The sequence below is a fragment of the Gorilla gorilla genome, chromosome 17 (genome assembly GCF_029281585.2).
Source record: "Gorilla gorilla gorilla isolate KB3781 chromosome 17, NHGRI_mGorGor1-v2.1_pri, whole genome shotgun sequence".
Lineage (NCBI taxonomy): Eukaryota > Metazoa > Chordata > Mammalia > Primates > Hominidae > Gorilla > Gorilla gorilla.
This window is the reverse complement of record NC_073241.2, coordinates 106,161,338-106,182,173: the sequence shown is the minus strand read 5'-3', so window position 1 is coordinate 106,182,173 and position 20,836 is coordinate 106,161,338. Positions and strand designations below refer to the sequence as shown.

At 46.4% G+C, this 20,836-nt stretch overlaps 1 non-coding gene across 1 annotated transcript; it reads left to right on the top strand.

The window, feature by feature from the left end:
- The first annotated feature begins 19,951 nt into the window (after window positions 1-19,951).
- On the top strand, window positions 19,952-20,063 carry LOC115931467 (U6 spliceosomal RNA). The gene has a single exon (XR_004067953.1). It is a non-coding gene; the product is annotated as a U6 spliceosomal RNA (small nuclear RNA).
- The last annotated feature ends 773 nt before the right edge of the window (window positions 20,064-20,836 follow it).

Below are 20,836 nucleotides of genomic sequence, written 5' to 3'. Positions count from 1 at the left end.
CCCGTCCCTACTAAAAATAAAAATAAAAATAAAAATAAAAAAAAAAAAACTTGGCCGGGCATGGTGGCGGGCGTCTGTAGTCCCAGCTACTCCGGAGGCTGAGGCAGGAGAATGGCGTGAACCCGGGAGGCGGAGCTTGCAGTGAGCCGAGATCGCGCCACTGCACTCCAGCCTGGGCGACAGAGCGAGACTCCGTCTCAAAAAAAGAAGTGTGTGTGTATGATGTTTGTTTGTTTGTTTTTAAGACAGGGTCAGGCTCTGTTGCCCCGGCTGGAATGCAGTGACGCTGCCTCTGCGTACTGCGCACTCTGCCTCCCCGGCTCGAGTGATCCTCCCACCTCAGCACCCCAAGTAGCTGGGACTGTAGGTGCTCACCACTATGCCCAGCTAATTTTTTGTAGAGATGGGGTTTCACCATTTTGCCCAGGCTAGTGTCAATCTCCTGAGTTTACCTGGCTTCCCAAAGTGCTGAGATTACAGGTATGAGCCACCGGATCTGGCCAAGTATTTTTTTTTAAATCCAATTTGATAATCTTTATCTTGAATGAGAGTGGTGGCTCCCAAATTTGCTGCACTTTAGAATGATCTGGAAAGCTTTTAAAAGTCCCAACGCCCTGTTCATACCTCACATCCATAAATCTGACAGGAATGGGAACCATGCATTGGTGTTTCGTTATTGTTGTTTTTTAAGATCTGCAGGTAATTTGACGATGTACAGCAAAATTTAAGAGCTAGATCATTTGGCACATTTATGCAAAGTACTCATATTTTTACATGTAAAGATGTCTTTTCACACTTTCCATTTGACTCATATGTTTTATGTTCTTTACGCCTTTCTTGCTTTCTTTTGGATTACTGATGTTTAAAAATTATCAGTAATTTTTAAATTAAATTAAATGGTGAAACCCCATCTCTACAAAAAATTAGCTGGGCATAGTGGTGAGCACCTATAGTCCCAGCTACTTGGGGTGCTGAGGTGGGAGGATCACTCGAGCCCGGGAGGCAGCGAGTGCAGTAGGCAGAGACGGCGTCACTGCATTCCAGCGAGGTGGATCACACCTGTAATCCCAGCACTTTGGGAGGCCAGGGTGGGTGGGTCGCTTGAGCTCAGGAGTTCATGACCAGCCTGGGCAACATGGCAAAACCCCATCTCTATCAAAAATACAAAAAAACGGCCAGGTATGGTGACGTGTGTCTGTGGTCCCAGCTACTCAGGAGGCTGAGGGGAGAGGATCACTTGAGCCTGGGAGGTTGCCGTGAGCTGAGATTGTATCACTGAACTCCAGCCTGGGTGACAGAGTGAGACTGTCTCAAAAAAGCTTTATATATATTTTTATATATATGAATATTTTATATATACACTATATTACATATATTTATATATAAAGCTATGTATATTTGCATATATATAGCTGATTTATACATATAAATAGCTTTTAGTGGTACACTTGAGATTATAACATGCGTTCTTGACTTATCAATGTCTAATGTAAATTAGTATTTTTTCCTCTTCCCAGACAATGCTAAAACAGTTTATTGGATATTTTAGTTATTTCTGTATTTAAAACTTCACAAGACACAGTACTGTTGATGTTCATTTTGATGGCCCACATATATGCCACTATCATTGTGTTTTATCCTTCTGTGACTTTCTAGGGTCATTTCCCTTCCACCTGAAGTACCCCCACTATTATTTCCTTTAGAGGAGGTTTGCTGATCATCTCAGTTGTGTTTGTCTGAAAATATTTGTATTTAATTTTTATTCTTAAATATTTTTTCTGAGTATGGAATTCTAGGTTGTCAGCTTGTTTCTTTCAACACATTAATGATGTAACTCCACTGTTACGTGCATCCATATTTTCTGCTGTTTTTTGAAATAAATATTTTCCTCTGACTGCGTTTAAGTGTTTCTCTGTCTTCAATTTTCTTCAATTTTACTATAATTTATCTGGATGTATATGCCTTTTTATTCATCTTATTGGGAATTGATTAGACTTACTGAGTGTCTGGATTGTTGTATGTCTTAAATTTTGGAAAATTCTTGGCTATTATATATTCAAATACTGCTTCTGCCCAAATATCTCTCTTCTAACCTACTAGAGTTTAATTAAACATGTGTTGGAGGCCGGGCACTGTGGCTCACGCCTGTAATCCCAACACTTTGGGAGGCCGAGGCAGGCAAATCATGAGGTCAGGAGTTCGAGACGAGCCTGGCCAGCGTGGTGAGACCCTGTTTCTACTACAAATACAAAAATTAGCCAGGCACTGTGGCGCATGCCTGTAGTCCCAGCTACTCCGGAGGCTGAGGCAGGAGAATCGCTCAAACCCAGGAGGCGGAGCTTGCAGTGAGCCGAGATCCTACCACTGCACTCCAGCCTGGGCAACAAGCCGAGACTCCGTCTCAAAAAAAAAAAAACACACACACATGTTGGATCATCTTATACTTTAAAAAAAAGTTATTCTATGTGAGGTTTTTATCTTTTTGTTCCTTTATCGTTCGTTCTGGTTTATTCTGATCTATACTCCAGTTTATTAAATTGCTCTGTGGCTATGTCAAAACTACTGTTGAACATACCTATTAAGTTCTTAAGTTGGGTTTTGGATTTTTCAGTTCCCGAATTTTAGTTGACTCTTTCACGTCAGCAGAGTTTGCTTTGTTTTGTTTTTTGAGATAGGGTCTTACCCTGTCACCCAGGCTGGAGTGCAGCGGCGCAAACACAGCTCACTGCAGCCTCGACCTCCAAAGCTCAAGTGATCCTCCTAAGTAGCTGAGACTACAGGTGTGCACCACCATACCTAGCTAATTTTTTTTTTATTTTATTTTTTGGTATTTTTTGTAGAGACGGGGTTTTGTCATGTTATCCAGGCTGGTCTCGAACTCCTAGGTGCAAGTGATCTACCTGCCTTGGCCTCCCAAAGTACTGGATTACAGGCATGAGCCACCATGCCCAGCCCAAAGTAATTTTTTAAAATATATTGGCCGGGCACGGTGGCTCACACCTGTAATCCCAGCACTTTGGGAGGCCAAGGCGGGTGGATCACAAGGTCAAGAGATCAAGACCATCCTGGCTAACGGTGAAACCTCATCTCTACTAAAAATACAAAAAAAAAATTAGCCAGGCGTGGTGGCAGGCACCTGTAGTCCCAGCTACTCAGGAGGTGGAGGTAGGGGAATGGCATGAACCCGAGAGGCAGAGCTTGCAGTGAGTGGAGATTCGCACTACTGCACTCCAGCCTGGGCCACAGAGCAAGACTCCATCTCAAGAAAAATAATAATAAAATGTTCTAGGCCGGGTACAGTAGCTCAAGCCTGTAATTCCAGCACTTTGGGAGACTGAGGCAGGTGGATCACCTGAGGTCAGGAGTTCAAGACCAGCCTAACCAACATGGTGAAACTCCATTTCTATTAAAAATAACGAAAATTAGCCAGACAGGGTGGTGCATGCCTGTAATCCCAGCTACTTGGGAGGCTGAGGCAGGAGAATCACTTGAACCTGGGAGGTGGAGGTTGCAGTGAGCTGTGATCGTGCACTCCAGCCTGGGCAACACAGTGAGACTCAAAAAAAAAAAAAAAAAAAAAAAAAAAAAAAAATATATATATATATATATATATATATATATATAATGTTCTATTTCATTTTAACCTCATGAACCTAATTCCTGATAATTCTGTAGGGAGTGCCTGTGTGTCTTTTTTTTTTTTTTTGGTTTCTAATTTGTGCTGATTCTTCTTGTGTTGCCCTGCCTTCTTGTTTGTCTAGATATATACAAGAAATGACTTGGAAAATTACTTAAAAAGTAATTTAAGGTATAAGATGATATTCTTCAATAAAAGATTTTCATCTGCGTCTGCCAGCTTCCTGGCATTCTGTGACCACCTTTGTTTTATTTCAGACTGGACAGCCTGCACCACCCCGTGATTCAAGGATGGCCATAGCCCAGTGCAGGAGCAGATTTGCTTCCAGTTTGCCCTTCCTCCTAGGTACAGTCCATGGGGTTTTCAGCTCTCAGTGCTTAGCAGTTTCATAGGGCCCCCAGCCTTAGTACTCTGGATTTAAAAAAAAAAAAAAAAACACCTAGGCAAAAACAGCTTACAAATGCTGACTTAACCTGTCTTCTCTCGGATCCTGGGCTGACAGTTTCTAACTAACTTGTGAGCGCTTCGTTGCCCTCAGTAGGAGCCTTAGTCTGATTCACCTAGTTGGCCACAACCAGGAGAGAAACGTCCTTATATCCATTCTCTCTAACCCATGTCAATCAGGCTCCCAGCCACCCCATGTCACACCTTCACCCATGTGACTTCAAGGTCACAGTGATCTCCACACTGCCAAACACAGTGGTCCATGCTCGTCCTCCGACCTCCCAGGTGCATCTGGCGGCTCGCCACTTCCGGCTGTGACTTCACTGCTGTCCTCAGCCTCCTGGGCTGGTCCCCAGCTCCTCCCAGCCCCGTAACACTGCAGGGATCGTTCCTGGGCTTCTGCTGTACCCACTCCTTGATGATCTCAATTACCTGCCTTCACACATCGGCCCTGTGCTGATGGCTGTCTACCTGCATCTCCATCTAGCTGAACTCCAGGCTCCAGCCCAAAGAAGCAAGAAAAGAGCAAACAGAAGTTATTCACATGTGCATCAGGTATGCACACGGGAGTGCTCAAAGGAGTCGTTAGAATTTGAGATCTATTTATTTATTTATTTATTTATTTATTTTTGAGACAGAGTCTCTCTCTGTTGCCCAGGCTGGGGTGCAGTGGCACAATCTCCGCTCACTGAAACCTCCACCTCCCGGGTTCAAGCGATTCTCCCACCTCAGCCTCCCTAGTAGCTGGGATTACAGGCATGCGCCACCATGCCCAGCTAGTTTTTGTATTTTTAGTGGAGATGGGAGTTTCACCATGTTGACCAGGCTGGTCTTGAACTCCTAGCCTCAAGGGATTCGCCTGCGTCAGCTTCCCAAAGTGCTGGGATTACAGGTGGCAGCTACCACACCTGGCCTTAAGGTCTAGATACCTAACTTAGTAGGGAAGAGGAGTGGGGAGAAAGGACACTTGTAGAAAATAAAATGACTTTTTGGAAAGATAAGGGGCCCTTTAGAAAAATAAGATAGCCGGGTGCAGTGGCTCACACCTGTAATCCCAGCACTTTGGGAGGCCAAGGCAGGCAGATCACTTGAGGTCAGGAGTTCGAGACTAGCCTGGCCAACATGGTGAAACCCCCATCTCTACTAAAAATACAAAAATTAGTCGGGCATGGTGGTGTGCGTGCACCTGTAATCACAGCTACTCGGGAGGCTGAGGCTGGAGAATCACGTGAACCCGGCAGGCAGAGGTTGCAGTGAGCCAAGATCACGCGACTGCACTCCAGCCTAGACCACAGCGAGACTCCGTCTCTGATAGTCTTGTGTCAGTGTCTCAGTGTGGTGCTGGCTCTTCACCACTGAGATTAGAGTTGCTTTTGGGAGGGGATTTATGACAATTGAGTTCTTTATGGAGGTTCTGCTTTTAGTCAGAATAGGGATTTCAGAAATTCAGGTGCCTTTAAAAAAAATTCAATTATGTTAGATTCAGGAGGCACATGTGCAGGTTCGTTCCATGGGTATGTTGTGTGGTGCTGAGGTTTGGGGTACAGATGATCCCATCATGCAGGTATCACAGTAAGCATGGTACTTACGACCCCCTCCTTCTCTCCCCCTCTAGTAGTCCCCAGTGTCTCTTGTTGCCATTTTTATGTCCATTGTACCCAGTGTTTAGCTCCCACTTATAAGTGAGAACATGGTATTTGGTTTTCTTTCTTTTTTTTTTTTTTTTTTTATGGAGTCCTGCTCTGTTGCCCAGGCTGGAGTGCAGTGGCACAATCTTGGCTCACTGCAACCTCCGGCTCCTGGGTTCAAACAATTCTCCTGCCTCAGCCTCCCAAGTAGCTGGGATCACAGGTGTGCACCACCACACCCAGCAATTGTTTTTTTCTTTTTTGTTTTTGTTTTTTTGTTTGTTTTTGGGTTTTTTTTGTATTTTTAGTAGAGAGAGGGTTTCACCATGTTGGCCAGCCTGGTCTCGAACTCCTGACCTCAGGTGGCCCGCCCACCTCAGTCTCTCAGAGTGCTGGGATTACGGGCGTGAGCCGCTGCACTGGACCGGTATTTGGTTTTCTATTCCTGCATTAATTCGCTTAGGATAATGGCCTTCAGCTGTATCCAGCAAAGGACATGACTTAATTCTTTTTTATAGCTATGTAAACTGTCTTCAGCTTGAAATAACTAATATGCCAACATGGCATATTTTGGGGTGCCACGTCCTGCTCCCTTTCATTGGTCTCCCCACCAGTTTCCCTGCTTCTTCCCTGTTGACCCCTTCTCTAGTAAGAGAAGATGGAACATACCAGCATTTTGTGAGGATTTTACGCGATAAAACATGTAAAGCATCTATTGAGTGGCAAGTAGCGAGCACATTGATCATTGATGAGACTCCCGTGAGTGTTGCTGGTGACAGTACAACATCAGAGCCACTCCCACCACCTCGCTCAGCCCCTTCAGTGGGTGTCCTTCCTTTCCAGGATGAAAACTCACAAAAATCCCATTATTTTGCTGATGACTTTTAGATATTAATGTCCTGAAGTCACTTTCAGTTAAGTCGGCCAGGGCTGGTGGCTCATGCCTGTAATCCCAGCGCTTTGGGAGGCTGAAGCAGGTGGATCACTTGAGTCCAGGAGTTCGAGACTAGCCTAGGCAACATGGCAAACCCCATCTCTACTAAAAATACAAAAATTAGCCAGGCATGGTGGTGCACACCTGTAATCCCAGCTACTAGGGAGGCTGAGGTGGGAAATCAATCACCTGAGCCTGGAGGTCGAGGTTGCAGTGAACCGAGGTCCTGCTGCTGCACTCCATCGAGCCTGGGCAACACAGAGAGACTGTCTCAAAAAAAATAAAGTCTTGATTCAATCTAATATATTAATCAATTTTCCTCTTATTGATAAAAGGATACATGGTAAAGGATACAAAGGTAAACTTCCCTTCCTCCCCAGTTAGGACCACTTGTAGCTATTATATTTCTGCCTGGTTGGTGCTGCAGACTTCTCTCTTTCTTCATAATATCTAGAGTATTTCTAATTTTTTAACAGCTTTACTGAGGCATAAATGAGATGCAACAAGCCACATATATCTAAAACTTACAATTTGATACATTTTAGCATATGTATACACCCATGAAACTACTTACCACTCCAATCAAGATAATAAACTTACAGCCGGATGTTGGCTCATGCCTGTAATCCCAGCACTGAGGGAGAGGCCGAGGTGGGCAGATCACTTGAGGATAGGAGTTCGAGACCAGCCTGGCCAACATGGTGAAACCCCATCTCTACTAAAAATACAACAAATTAGCTGGATATGCTCGCTGGAACCCAGGAGGCGGAGGTTGCAGTGAGCCGAGATTGTGCCACTGCACTCCAGCCTGGGCGGCAGAGCGAGACTGTCTCAAAAAAAGATAATGAAGATAGGCATCAGCCCCGAAGGTACCACTTGTTTACTGTCTCTCAGACATCAGTGTTCCTTGCTGTCTGATGTCTAAAGTCATGACAGTGATTTTTTCATGTGTTCTGTCTAGTTTTTTTAGAAATTGGGTTAAATTCAGTCCGTTTCATTCCATCTTGAGTGGGGAAGACCCGAATTATTTTTTAAGGGAATGAATGAGTACCTCACCATATTAGTTGGGGTTCCCCAGAGAAACAGAACCAATAAGCTATATAAAAGATATCAAAGAGGAGACTTATTAAAGGAATTGGTTCACATGATTATGGAGGCTGAGATGTCCCCCGTCTGCAAGCTGGAAAACCAGGAATGCCAGTGCAGTCATTCATTCTGAGGCCAAAGGGCTAAGAACCAGGAGCTCAATGTCCAGGGGACAAGGGAAGTCACAGCTTGAGGTAAAAAGGCAAATTGGCGCTTCTCAACCCTTTTTCTTCTGTGTGGGCCCTCAACCGGTGAGATGATGCCTACCCTCAATACTGAGGGTGGAGTTTCGTTAGCCCGTCGACCAACCCAAATGCTAATCTCTTCTGCATATGCCCTCACAGACACACCCAGAAATACATAAAATTAACCTTCACACTCCTTAAAATCATTAAAAAGCATTAAAAGCAAAGGAAGTTTGATTGTTGAAAACTCGCTTGTTGGTCTGTCTTAGCTCTGCCAGTTTCTGAGTCTTTCAAAAGTTATGTAGTTGGACCCAAATAACTGTCGTTCTTGAAAAAGAAGGATATAATTGGAAGCCTCGTGTTTCTTGATTTCAAAACCTGCTACAAAGCTACAGTAATTAGCTCTGAGCAGTGGTGTATGCTTAAAATGCCAGCTACTTGGGAGGCTGAAGTGGGAGGATCACTTGAGCCCGGGAGTTTGAGGCAACATAGTGAGGCTGTGTCTCTTGAAAAAAAAAACAGATGCAGTGGCTTATGCCTGTAAATCCTAGCATTTTGAGAGGCCGAGGCAGGAGGAATGCTTGAGCCCAGGAGTTCAAGACCAACCTGGCCAAGCCAATATGGCGAGACCACATCTCTGAAAAGAAAAAAAAGAATAAGGAATAAGCTACAGTAACGAAAATGGTGGCACTGACAAAGACAGATATACAGTCTAATAGAATGGAATTGAGAGCCCAGAATCCCAGATCCCCTCCTGGGATCACTTGAACCCAGGAGGCAGAGGTTGCAGTGAGCCGAGATCTCACCGTGGCACTCCAGCCTGGTGGACAAAAGCAAGACTTCGTCTCCGAAAAAAAAAAAAAGATACAGGTTGTAAAGAGCTTGCTGATAAAACAGGTTGCAGTAAAGAAACCAGCTAAAACCCACCAAAACCAAGATGGCAACGAGAGTGACCTCTGGTCGTCCTCACTGCTACACTCCCACCAATGCCATGACAGTTTACAAATGCTGTGACAATGTCAGGAACTTACCCTATGTGGTCTAAAAAGAGGAAGCATGAATCATCCACCCCTTTTTCTTAGCATATCATCAAAGGCTTCTGTGAAAATAGATACCGGCCAGCATGGTGGCTCTCGCCCATAATCCCAGCACTTTGGGAGGCCAAGGCAGTAGGGTGGCTCGAGCTTAAGAGTTCGAGACCAGCCTGTCCAACATGGTGAAACCCCTTCTCTACTAAAAATGCAAAAATTAGTCGGGCATGGTGGCACATGCCTGTAATCCCAGCTACATGAGAGGTTGAGGCACGAGAATCACCTGAGCCTGGGAGGCAGACGTTGCAGTGAGCCGAGATCATGCCCCTGCACTCCAGCCTGGGCAACAGAGCAAGACTCTGTCTCAAAAAAAAAAAAAAAAAAAAAATTCAGGCCCAGTGCAGTGGCCCACACCTGTAATCCCAACACTTTGGGTGGCCAAGGTAGGAGGCTCTCTTGAGCCCAAGAGTTGGGCACCAGCCTCAACGACATAATGAGACCCTGACTATTTTTTCAAAAAAATTAGCCAGGCATGGTGGCAAGTGCTTTTGGTCCCATCTTGAGAGACTGAGGCGAGAGGATCGCTTGAGCCCAGGAGGTCAAGGCTGCAGTGAGCCGTGATCATACCACTGCACGCCAGCCTGGGCGACAGAGTGAGAACTTGTCTCAAGAAATATATATATATATATATATATATATATATATATATATATATATATATATATTCATGACACTTCTTAAAGACAATAAGGAAGGCTTTAGTCAAGCAGGGTCATGATCTTTACTCAAGGGACTCCTTTGTAGGGACCTTGAGTAGGGACCACTTTGCAAAAGGGCATAGAGATTGGTCCCAACTCTAAATACAACAAGAAAAAGTGGGTATTTATAGCTAAGGAGAAGGTGGAAGGTCACTGGATGGAAACTTACTAAGAGGAGACATCAGAGGGAGGACTCTGGCTAAGCCAACCTCACAGGACCTGCAGAGGGCAGGCCAGGGAGATCAGACGTGGCCTGGCGGAGGGTGGAGGATGAGGAACCTGTCAGATATCGAGGGTGGGGGGTGTAGCTAAACTGGCTGAGCAGGACTCTTGCTAAAATTGGACAATACAGAGATAACACAGAAGTCCAGAAGTCAGGACCTAGTTGAAAAAGCACCCAGAGCCTAGAATGGAGAGAAGAAAAAAAGAGGGAAAAAGGAAAAAGCACCCCGAGGAGCCCGAACGGAGTTAGGTGGAGGAGATGATGGTCTCCAGCATCGCTCATCTCTGCACTCAGCACTAGTGCTCAGCACCCCTGGGAAGCCTACAGAGATCACAAAAGTGAAAAAAGTCCTTTCATCCTTAACCCAGTCCTTATCCACAAACCCCCCAAGGGCCTGACAATGCCAGTGCTCCTGTTTCCTAAACTGGCCTCTGTGGGGAAAGAAGAATGCTTTTCATTTGAGATTAATGAGACACATACCGTGGAATGCCATGCAGTGGGAATGGGATACAATGATGAAAAAAAGCCCACCCCCAGTCCTAAGAAACTTGCAGGTTTTGTGGGAAAGGGAGAGGCAGGAAATACTACGATACGAGGGGGAGAGGTAAGTGGAACTGGAAAGATCAACCTGTGGGCTCCCTTCCAGAGCCCGGTGACCCCAAGGACCCTGGATTTTGAAGGCTGATCAAGGGCAGTGCATGGGAGAGAACATCGGAAGGAGATGCCTTCAGCTTCACAGGTGTTTGCTGGCGTGATAGTGGCTTAGAAAATCAAGACCCCTTGGAGACTGGAAAAAAACTTACATGCAAACAATTGCTCTGGGAGTTGTAGCAGTAAAGTCGCTTCTGCCTTTTATTGCATAATTAAAACACCTCCATGGAATAACCTTTTTTTTTTTTTTTTTTTTTTTTTTTTTCAGGTGGAGTCTCACTCTGTCACCCAGGCTGGAGTGCAATGGCACGGTCTCAGCTCACTGCAACCTCTGCCTCCCAGATTCAAGCAATTCTGCCTCAACCTCCTGAGTAGCTGGGACTACAGGCACGTGTCACCACACCCAGCTTTTTTTTTTTTTTTTTTTTTTTTTTTTTTGAGACAGAGTCTGCCTCTGTCGCCCAGGCTGGAGTGCAATGGCGCAATCTCAGCTCACTGCAAGCTCCGCCTCCCTGGTTCCCACCATTCTCCTGCCTCAGCCTCTCGAGTAGCTGGGACTACAGGCGCCTGCCACCCATGCCCGGGTAATTTTTTTTGTATTTTTTAGTAGAGACGGGGTTTCACTGTTAGCCAGGATGGTCTCGATCTCCTGACCTCATGATCCGCCCGCCTCGGCCTCCCAAAGTGCTGGGATTACAGGCGTGAGCCACCACGCCCGGCCTTAATAACTTTTTAAAGGATGTCAAGTTAATGGAATGTATTCTGCTTTAGAAAATAAAACTCTTAGGTTTTCAAAAATTAGCAACCCCAGGATTACCAAGGGCCTGCTTACTGTTTACAGTATGTGAATCCTACTTCCTTTTCATGGTTGTAAGACTGGGATTTTCTGGGAGCCGACCTGCAGGAGTCCACAGGCCACCTGTTAGGACTGTGCACACTCCTCCACAAACATGCCTGCTGGGGGATCCTTGGCGCTCTCTGCAGGGGTGCGTTGGGTGTGCACCAGCTGGGAAGGAAGGATCTGTCGGAACTGCAGTCAAAGCCACGGCAGGCCTCCCAGGGTCTTACTGGTGGTGGAAACAACCAGCTTCCTCGTCCCTCCCTCGAGCATGGCAACCACCGCCCTGAGACTCAAAGATACCTGGAGGAGTGTGATCGGGCTGACCTGTTGCTCTTATCTGGAATTCTTTGAGGGTGATGGGAGATCACTTCTTTTTTTTTTTTTTTTTTTTTTTGAGACAGGATCTTGTTTTGTCAACCAGGCTGGAGTGCAGGTTCAGGTGATTCTTCCGCCTCAGCCTCCCCAAGTAGGCTGAGTAGCTGAGAAAACAGATGCGCACCACCATGCCCGGTTAATTTTTGGATGTTTTGCAGCCATGTGGTTTCACCATGTTGTCCAGTCTGGTCTTGAACTCCTGAGCTCAAGGGATCCTCCCACCTCGGCCTCCCAAAGCATTGAGATTACAGGTATGAGCCACCGTACCTGGCTACCCAGGAGATTACTATTTTTTGGCATAAAACCAAACAAAACTATTCATTAGTTTATCCACTCAACATTGATTTATTATTCCTGACTGCAGCCAACAACATTGTGAATACTTTCCCTGCCTCAAGCTCTGTTCTAGGTCCTAGAACAATCATGACAATTTGTTTCTCTGCCCTCTGGCAGGTGAGAAAACTTTGTAAGAACTATCAATAGCAAAAAGTATGAGAAGATGTACAATAGATCTGGGACTATTTGTAACACACCCGGCGGAGGATGTAGGAGCAGAGGTGGAAGGCCTTGAAGAGGGTCCTGCGCATGCCGGGCGGGCCTCCAACAGAGAAAACACACAACCTGGCCAGGCACAGTGGCTCACGCCTGTAATCCCAGCACTTTGGGAGGCCAATGCGGGTGGATCACCTGAGGTCAGGAGTTCGAGATCAGCCTGGCCAACGTAGTGAAACCCCAGTCTCTACCAAAAATACAAAAATTAGCCGGGCTTGGCACAGGCTTGCAATCCCAGCTGAGGCAGGAGAATCGCTTGAACCTGGGAGGTGGAGGTTGCAGTGAGCCGAGATCACGCTTTTGCACTCCAGCCTGGACGACAGAGTGAGACTCTGTCTCAAAACAAAATAAATAAAATAAACACGCAATCCATACCACAGGCACCAGGGTGATTGTCCAGGTTGTATTTCTGCTGACATCGACCCTTCATGCCTTCCTCTTGTTGCCCCTTCCAGCTACACCTCCCTTGGTCCTCTTCGGAGCCACGCCAACACCCAGGTTCCTCTGCAGTGCATCCCCATGGGGATTTACCCGGTGATTTTATTTATTTATTTATTTATTTTTATTATTATTATTATTTTTGAGACAGTTTCACTCTTGTTTCCCAGGCTGGAGTGCAATGGCGCAATCCCAGCTCACTGCAACCTCTGCCTCCTGGGTTCAAGCGATTCTCCAGTCTCAGCCTCCCGAGTAGCTGGGATTACAGATGTGTGCCACCACGCCAAGCTAATTTTTGTATTTTAGTAGAGACGGGGTTTCGCCATGTTGGCCAGGCTGGTCTCGAACTCCTGACCTCAGGTGATCTGCCCGCCTCGACCTCCCAAAGTGCTGGGATGACAGGCGTGAGCCACTGCTCCGGCAGTTCTTAATCAGACAAAACTCAGCCCCAACTCCAGTAGCTGATGCAGGGGTGGAATTTCATTCTGCTTCTTCCTTACTGTTATTTTATTCAAGGGGGTGGAGCGTGTGCGTGTTGGGGACGGAAAAGTGGGAAAGACAAATGGTCCACTGGACCACAGTGGTCATTGTATGGGTCAGAAATCAGGTTACTCTTAGAGAAAGAAACTACTGAGAATCAACCCAAAGGGAATTAAATGAACACCTGTAAAGGAATGTGGGGACTACTAAGCACGGGGCTGAGAAGATGCCATCGGGCAAGGGTGATTCCGATAGTCGGAGGAAGCTGCTCCCTGATATAGCGAGGACTGAGGCTCACATGTCACAGCCGGTCATCATAAAATGACCAAAACCTATTCAACCGCATCATCATCTGTTGAAAGTTAAACTGAATTTTAATACATTATTACACTTTTATTCATATTTTTAGGGTTAACCTAAGGGGCTACTCTGCTTGAAGCCTGAACAAAGAGAAGTCAGGATTAAACTTTTGTGCAAAGGAGACATCAAATTTGGGGAGCACGAATGTCTTGAGCGATGGAGAGGCAGGGTCTGAGGCCGCTCAGCGATTTTCCAGGCGTTCCTCAGCACGCTCAGCTTTTCTCAGATTGCATTCAGTGGTTCTTAACTCAGAGAGATTTTGCCTCTCAGGACATTTGGTGACATCTGGAGACATTGTTGGTTGTCACATTGAGAGGAGGCGCTACCGGCACGTCGTGGGTAGAGACCAGCGGTGCTGCTAAACCTCCCATAGTACATAGAATAACCCCGTAAAGAATGACCTGGCTGGGGCCTGAGAGCATCGCTTTACCTGGAGGTGCAGCCAGTCAGCCAGGGGAACGAAGCAGTATTTGTGGGCCGAGCAGAGAGGGCCCTGGGCAGATCCTGGGTGTGTGCACATGAGGGCCCCGGGCAGGGCAGGGCAGAGGAGGTTGGGACACTGAGTCAGAGGTATGCTCCTGAAGGCAACCCACAGGGGGGCCAGTTCGTGGAACTGCAGGCCTGATCCTGAGCAGCATGGTGTGGAGCTGTCTGGACAGGCCTGCAGAGAAGGGCGCCTACCTTACTGAGGTCAACCCACACACATCCAGTAGTCACAAGGCTGCTGTCGCAACACGGTGCCTGGCCTATCTTGTGATGATGTTTGTTTTTACACATAATGTTATGCTTTGCTTATGGACAAGCAATGGAGGCTGGCGAGGCTGCCCTGGGCCTGTTACACACCCAGAGGGCCCTGTGCCCACCTCAGGCCTCATTCTCTCCTGAGAAGAGAGCCCAGTGTCCGGAAGACATCCCTCCCCTCCTGTTTGTTCTCTCCTGCCTTCTCTCTGCTTCTGCTTTTAAGAAACACCTGTTGGCCAGACGCAGCGGCTCATGTCTGTAATCCCAGTACTTTGGAAGGCTGAGGCGGGCAGATCAGGAGGTCGGGAGTTCAAGACAAGCCTGGCCAACATGGTGAAACCCCTGTCTCTACGAAAAATACAAAAATTAGCTGGGCATGGTGGCGCGTGCCTGTAGTCCCAGCTCCTCGGGAGGATGAGGTGGGAGAATCGCTTGAACCTGGGAGGCTGAGGTTGCAGTGAGCCGAGATGACACCACTGGACTCCAGCCTGGGCTACAGAACAAGACTCCCTTTAAAAAGAAAAAAAAATTGATGATCTGGAAGCCCGAGTGTAGCTAACTGGTGGACAGATGAAAGTGAAATGTGTGATGTTTCCTAAGACCCCCTAAGACTTCCCTGAGCCACGGGCGGCTCTCATGAGTGTGTAAGCCAGGGTTTTGGGGAAGGGGTGGATGTGTGTGTCTCGCATTTTCCCAGCTGCCTCTCCCTTCCCCTTCTTCCTTGCGCTCGGAGACTTCCTTGTGGATTCCTTCCCAGAACTTGGTCTGAATTCCCTAACAGACGTTCTCCTAGCGGGATGAGTCCCCCTTTACAGCACTCGGGAAATGCCTGCTCCTCTAGCTGTCTCTGATCCACCTCTCCTGTCTTTCAACTAAGGCCCCCACATGCCAGACCACCGTTGGTGGACCTTGTCACCAGCATGAAGTGGGCTCTTGGAGTTGTCGACTGACTAGGTTCACAATTAGTGACTCATAGCATCTCACTCATTTCCTTTTCATCAGTAGGAGGCAGCAGTCTGCACTTTTGCATCACATTTCAAAGACATCTGTGTGTTTGTTCTCGTGCAGAACACTTTGACTATTGTAACCTCTAGGTCCATGAATGACCCTCATCTTCAGTAAAAGTGGATTCACGCTGGCAAAGTCTGCTTTGTTTTATTGTGACACATGGAACATTATGGATTTTGGTGAATAAAAACTAACTTAAATTGAAGTCATTCTTGTAAAATGAAAATACATTTTTCTGCTGTTCTTAACTTTATAATATAGATACATACTATGTCTTATGAAATAGTAAATGGAAAACACGATTCAAAAAGCACTATTTTGGTAAATAATTTGCATAAAGGGCATATGGACAACACAAGTCCACAACACAATAGACAACAGACAACACAACCTGTTACACAGGCACTCAAGTTCGTCTGCAGATTTGGTTTTCTTTTTTTTTTTTTTTCACTCCTGATGCCCAGGCTAGAGTGCAATGGCGCGATCTTGGCTCATTGCAACCTCTGCCTCCAGGGTTCAAGCGATTCTCCTGCCTCAGCCTCCCAAGTAACTGGGATTACAGGCATGCACCACCACGCTGGGCTAATTTTGTATTTTTAATAGAAACGGGATTTCTCTGTGTTGGTCAGGCTGGTCTTGAACTCCCGACCTCAGGTGATCTGCCCGCCTTGGCCTCCCAAAGTGCTGGGATTATAGGCGTCAGCCACCAGGCGCAGCCTACAGATTTGGTTTTCAATATCACTTGACATGCACAAAGTACAGGTGAACAAGCACCTTTATTCTTTTTTCTTTTTTTCTTTTTTTTTTTTCTTTTTGAGATGGAGTCTCACTCTGTTGCCCAGGCTAGAGTGCAGTGGCACAATCTTGGCTCACAGCAACCTCTGCCTCCCAGGTTCAAGAGATTCTCCCACCTCAGCCTCCCGAGTAGCTGGGATTAGGACCACCACGCCTGGCTAACTTTTGTATTTTTAGTAGAGACAGGGTTTCACCATGTTGGCCAGGCTGGTCTCAAACTCCTGACCTCAGGTGATCCTCCCGCCTCGGCCTCCCCTCAGCTGGGATTACAGGCGTGAGCCACCGTGCCTGGCCACAAGCACCTTTTTTCTTTATCTCCTATGTTTGAAATTAAAATGAAAAAAATGTATAAACCTTATTTAATTAACAAGTGATGAGTCATTTTTAGTAAATGGACCTAAATACCTTAAGAAAGCCATCAAGTGTCAAATAGAGAGATGTAAGCTGCTATGGAGAGCCTTTCGGGACGTATGGAAGGAACCAGTTTGCAATGACAACATGCTGTGGGTGGTGCCTACCTACACTGAAAGATTCGGATGGGTTTTTCAGAGTGCCCTCTTCACTGTCTTCCTTCACCCAGCCCGCCTCCTCTTCCAGGACTCCGACCCACTTTCCTCCTGCGCCCTCTGGTGTCTGTCTGCTTTTCTGTTCCCCCCATTTCTACCTTAGGATTTTTCCGTGCCTTTCATTCATCCTCCATCTGCGTTTCCCGTGGTACTGACTTCAAAACCCCTGACTGTACCGAAACTCAGTGGTGTGAACGAGGACTGCAGTGCTGCTGGGGATGCATTCTCCATTTGTACTTAAAGAGTTAGGTCAAAACCTAAACTGTAGGCCTGACAGATGATGATAATTTGTCTATTGCAAAAACATAAGCTTAACTGCCTATCCTAATATAACAGGAAGCTAAACTATTTACACTGAACTGAATTCTCCTACATTTACAACTCATAAACCTGCAGCTTCCTGGACAGGCAGCAGACACTCCCAAACTCCGCTGTGTCCTAGTATATAATACTTTCGGCCAACCTACATGTGTAACTTACATCATTTTCAGAATATGAATGCTTCAAGTGGCATATTAGACATTAATAATTTAAGCAATGAAATTAACTGATACAGAATATATAGGTAAATAATAAAAGTAATTAAAAATCTTTGTTCCATCAATTCATATCAGCTATATATGTTCTCAAGTCTCAAAGAAAAGGTATTATTTCAAAGCAACTTAAAAAAATATTTAAACATTAGCACCCTATAGTTCTCATTTAATAAGTTAAATGGGTAATTAATTGGCATTTTATTTCAATAGAAGCTTATTTCAAAAAGCTTTCTACAGAGTTACTTTGTGTAAAATGGTAATTATGCCCACAATTTTCTAAATGAAGCTTGCAGAAAGGGCTCATTTTTGCCATAAATATAATTTTCATTGATGTTTCCCTTAAAGACAAATATTTCCTTCACTGAAATAGACTTTTGGAAATTGTTTAATTATTTTTACACTGGCAATTATGTCACCTTCCTTGAGTATCCTCATTAATTACATTGCCACTGGTACCTCTGAAGTATTTGGTGTTTTCTTAAGTTCTTTAAGCTCTTTATTTTATTTTATTTATTTATTTTTTGAGACAGTCTCGCTCTGTCGCTCAGGCTGGAATGCAGCGACCTGATCCCGGCTCCCTGCAACCTCTGCCTCCCGGGTTCATGTGATTCTCCTGCCTCAGTCTCCGGAGTAGCTGGGATTACAGGCTCGCACCACCAAGCCCGGCTAATTTTGGTATTTTTAGTAGAGACAGTTTTTGCCATGTTGCCCGGGCTGGTCTCAAACTCCTGACTGCAAGTGACCCGCCTGCCTGGGCCTAAGTTCTTTAAGCTCTTAATGTAGAGTCTGAAAAGAGGGTTTCAGTCTGGGATTAAGTGCCTTTTTTTTTTTTTTTTTTTTTTGAGATGGAGTCTCCTGCCTCAGCCTCCCTAGTAGCTGGGACTACAGGCGCGCACCACCATGCCCAGCTAGTTTTTGTATTTTTAGTAGGGTTAGGATTTCGCCATGTTGGCCAGGATGTTCTCAAACTCCCAACCTCAGGTGATCCGCCCACCTCCGCCTCCTGAAGTGCTGGGAGAACACGTGTGAGCCACCGCTCCCGGCCAAGTGCCAATTACTTAATATTCCTAACTTTTTAACATATCCTAAAATACAACTACACACCCAAGTTCAGGCGTTCGCGGATGGTCTTTTGTTGGCCGCATTCCTCCCTCCGGCTCTGCTCCAGCCCAGCCCCAGCCTCCTACCCTGGGGGCACCGCTGTCCCGCGGCCGAGGAAGCTGCGCCGCACCGGCCTCTGCCGCCACCTGGCGCCCGGCCGGGGCACGACGCACTGGACAGCCTCCCTAATAATATGAGCCGCACGCTCCCGTGGGGCACCCCTGTCCCTCGGGGCCGCGCGTCTCAGCGCCCCTTCCGTGGGCTGCGGGTCTCACCCTCCAATCCCACTCCCACGTGGGCCCAGGTTCCTTCCGGGTTGAAAGCAGGGAACCTGCAGGGCTCACTCATCCTAAAAACGGCCTTAATCCTGCTAGCCTCCAGGAGCCCCGCACCCTGCTCGCCCTGGCCCCGGGGAGGGCACCCCATCCCGCCACCCCACACCCCAGAGCCGACTCAGGGCTAAATCCTCCCCTTAGCTCCGTCAGGGTCCTGAATGACCCCCCGCACACCCGTGCGCACTTCCCCTGGGCTGGCCTGACCCCCATACCTGCAGCCCCTTCTTTGTCCAGTCCCTCAGCTGCTCTCAAAGCCAGTGTCAAGACTGCGCCTGTCACGGTCGTGCGTGGTCCCCACGCAGTCGGCGCCTAGACCTATCCTACTGGATCGCCCAGAGGCCTCAACGGAAGGCTGTGCTTTCTTTTTTCTTTTTTGGGGGGCGGGGGAGGCAGGGAGAGGGGTCTTGCTCTGTCGCTCAGGCTGGAGAGCTGTGGCGCGATCTCGGCTCACTGCAACCTCTGCCTCCCGGGTTCAAGCAGTTTCCTGCCTCAGCCTCCCAAGTAGCTGGGACTACAGGGCCCCGCCATCACACCCAGCTAATGTTTTTAGAGATGGGGTTTCGTCATGTTGGCTAGGCAGGTCTTGAACTCCTGACCTCAAGTTATCCTCCCGCCTCAGCCTCCCAAAGTGCTGAGATTACAGGCATGAGCCACTGCTCTGGCACTTAAAATCCACTTTTCATTACACATCACAATAGAATTGAGAAATGGTTTGTTGTTGTTATGTAGAATAAGAGATGACACTTCAAAAGGATGATTTTTAAAAATTTTCGCTCAGCTCATGGGGCACCCACTTATTGAGCTTTTTATCTTTCCAATTTGCTTCAAATGCCAAACGACCATTGAATGGCCAACGTTGAGTTCTTTGGCAACTTCTCCTGTAGCGTAAGAGGATCAGCTTTGATGATTGCCCTCAATTGATCACTGTCAACTTCTGAAGGCCGGCATCTATTGGCAAAACTTCTCGAACCACCACTGCACTGTGTGTGCCCTAGCAGTTTCTGGGCCAAATGCATTGTTGATGTTGCCAGTTGTCTCTTCTGCATTTTGACCTCAAATAAGAAAATTGCTCAAATTTGCTTTTTGTCTAACATCATTTCCATAGTCTAAAATAAACGTAAAATAAACAGCAAGTAATAAGTCATTAGCAAAAAAAACACAAAGCGAGAAATGCCCGTTAAAATGATGTATAACATCATATTTATTTAAGAACATATTCCAATATCAAACAGCAAATTCCAACAATGCAAAAACCACAATTACTTTTGCCTTCACCTAAAATTGGAACGATACAGAGAAGACTAGCATGGCCCCTTAAAAAAATACATAAAAATAAACTGCAGAAGGGATTATTTTATGTAGTCTAATTTGTTTTGTTTGTTTGTTTAGACCTAAGTATTGGCCAGTTTTTCATCCTTACATTTTTGTGTGTCTGACCTTCATCTGGCATCATCTTCCTTCTGCCTGATATACAGGTATATTTTTTACAAGTTTTCTTAGTGAGGATGTCTAGTGGCAAACACTCTTTTTTTTTAACTGAAAATGTCTTTATCTTACCCTAATTCTTTTTTTTTTTTTTTTTTTTTGAGACTAGATCTCACTCTGTTGTCCAGGTTGGAGTGCAGTGGCACAATCATAGCCTGGTATCCTCCATCTCCTGGGCTCAAGTTATCCTTCTGCCTCAGCCTCCCAAGTAGCTGGAACTACAGGCACGCACTGCCATACCCAGCTAACGTTTTAAAAATTTTATTAGAGACAAGGTCTCGCTATGTTGCCCACACTGGTCATGAACTCTTGAGCTCAAGCTCCCTGCCTCCCAAAGTGCTGGGATTACAGGTGTGAGCCACTGCACCCGTATTTTGCTCTAATTCTTTTTTTTTTTTTTTTTTTGAGATGGAGTTTCGCTCTTGTCAGCCAGGCTGGAGTGCAATGGTGCGATCTTGGCTCACTGCAACCTCCGCCTCCTGGGTTCAAGCACTTCTCCTGCCTCAGCCTCCTGAGTAGCTGGGATTACAGGCACGCACCACAACACCCAGCTAATTTTTTTTGTATTTTTAGTAGAGATGGGGTTTCACCATGTTGGTCAGGCTGGTCTCGAACTCGTGACCTCAGGTGATCCGCTCACCTTGAC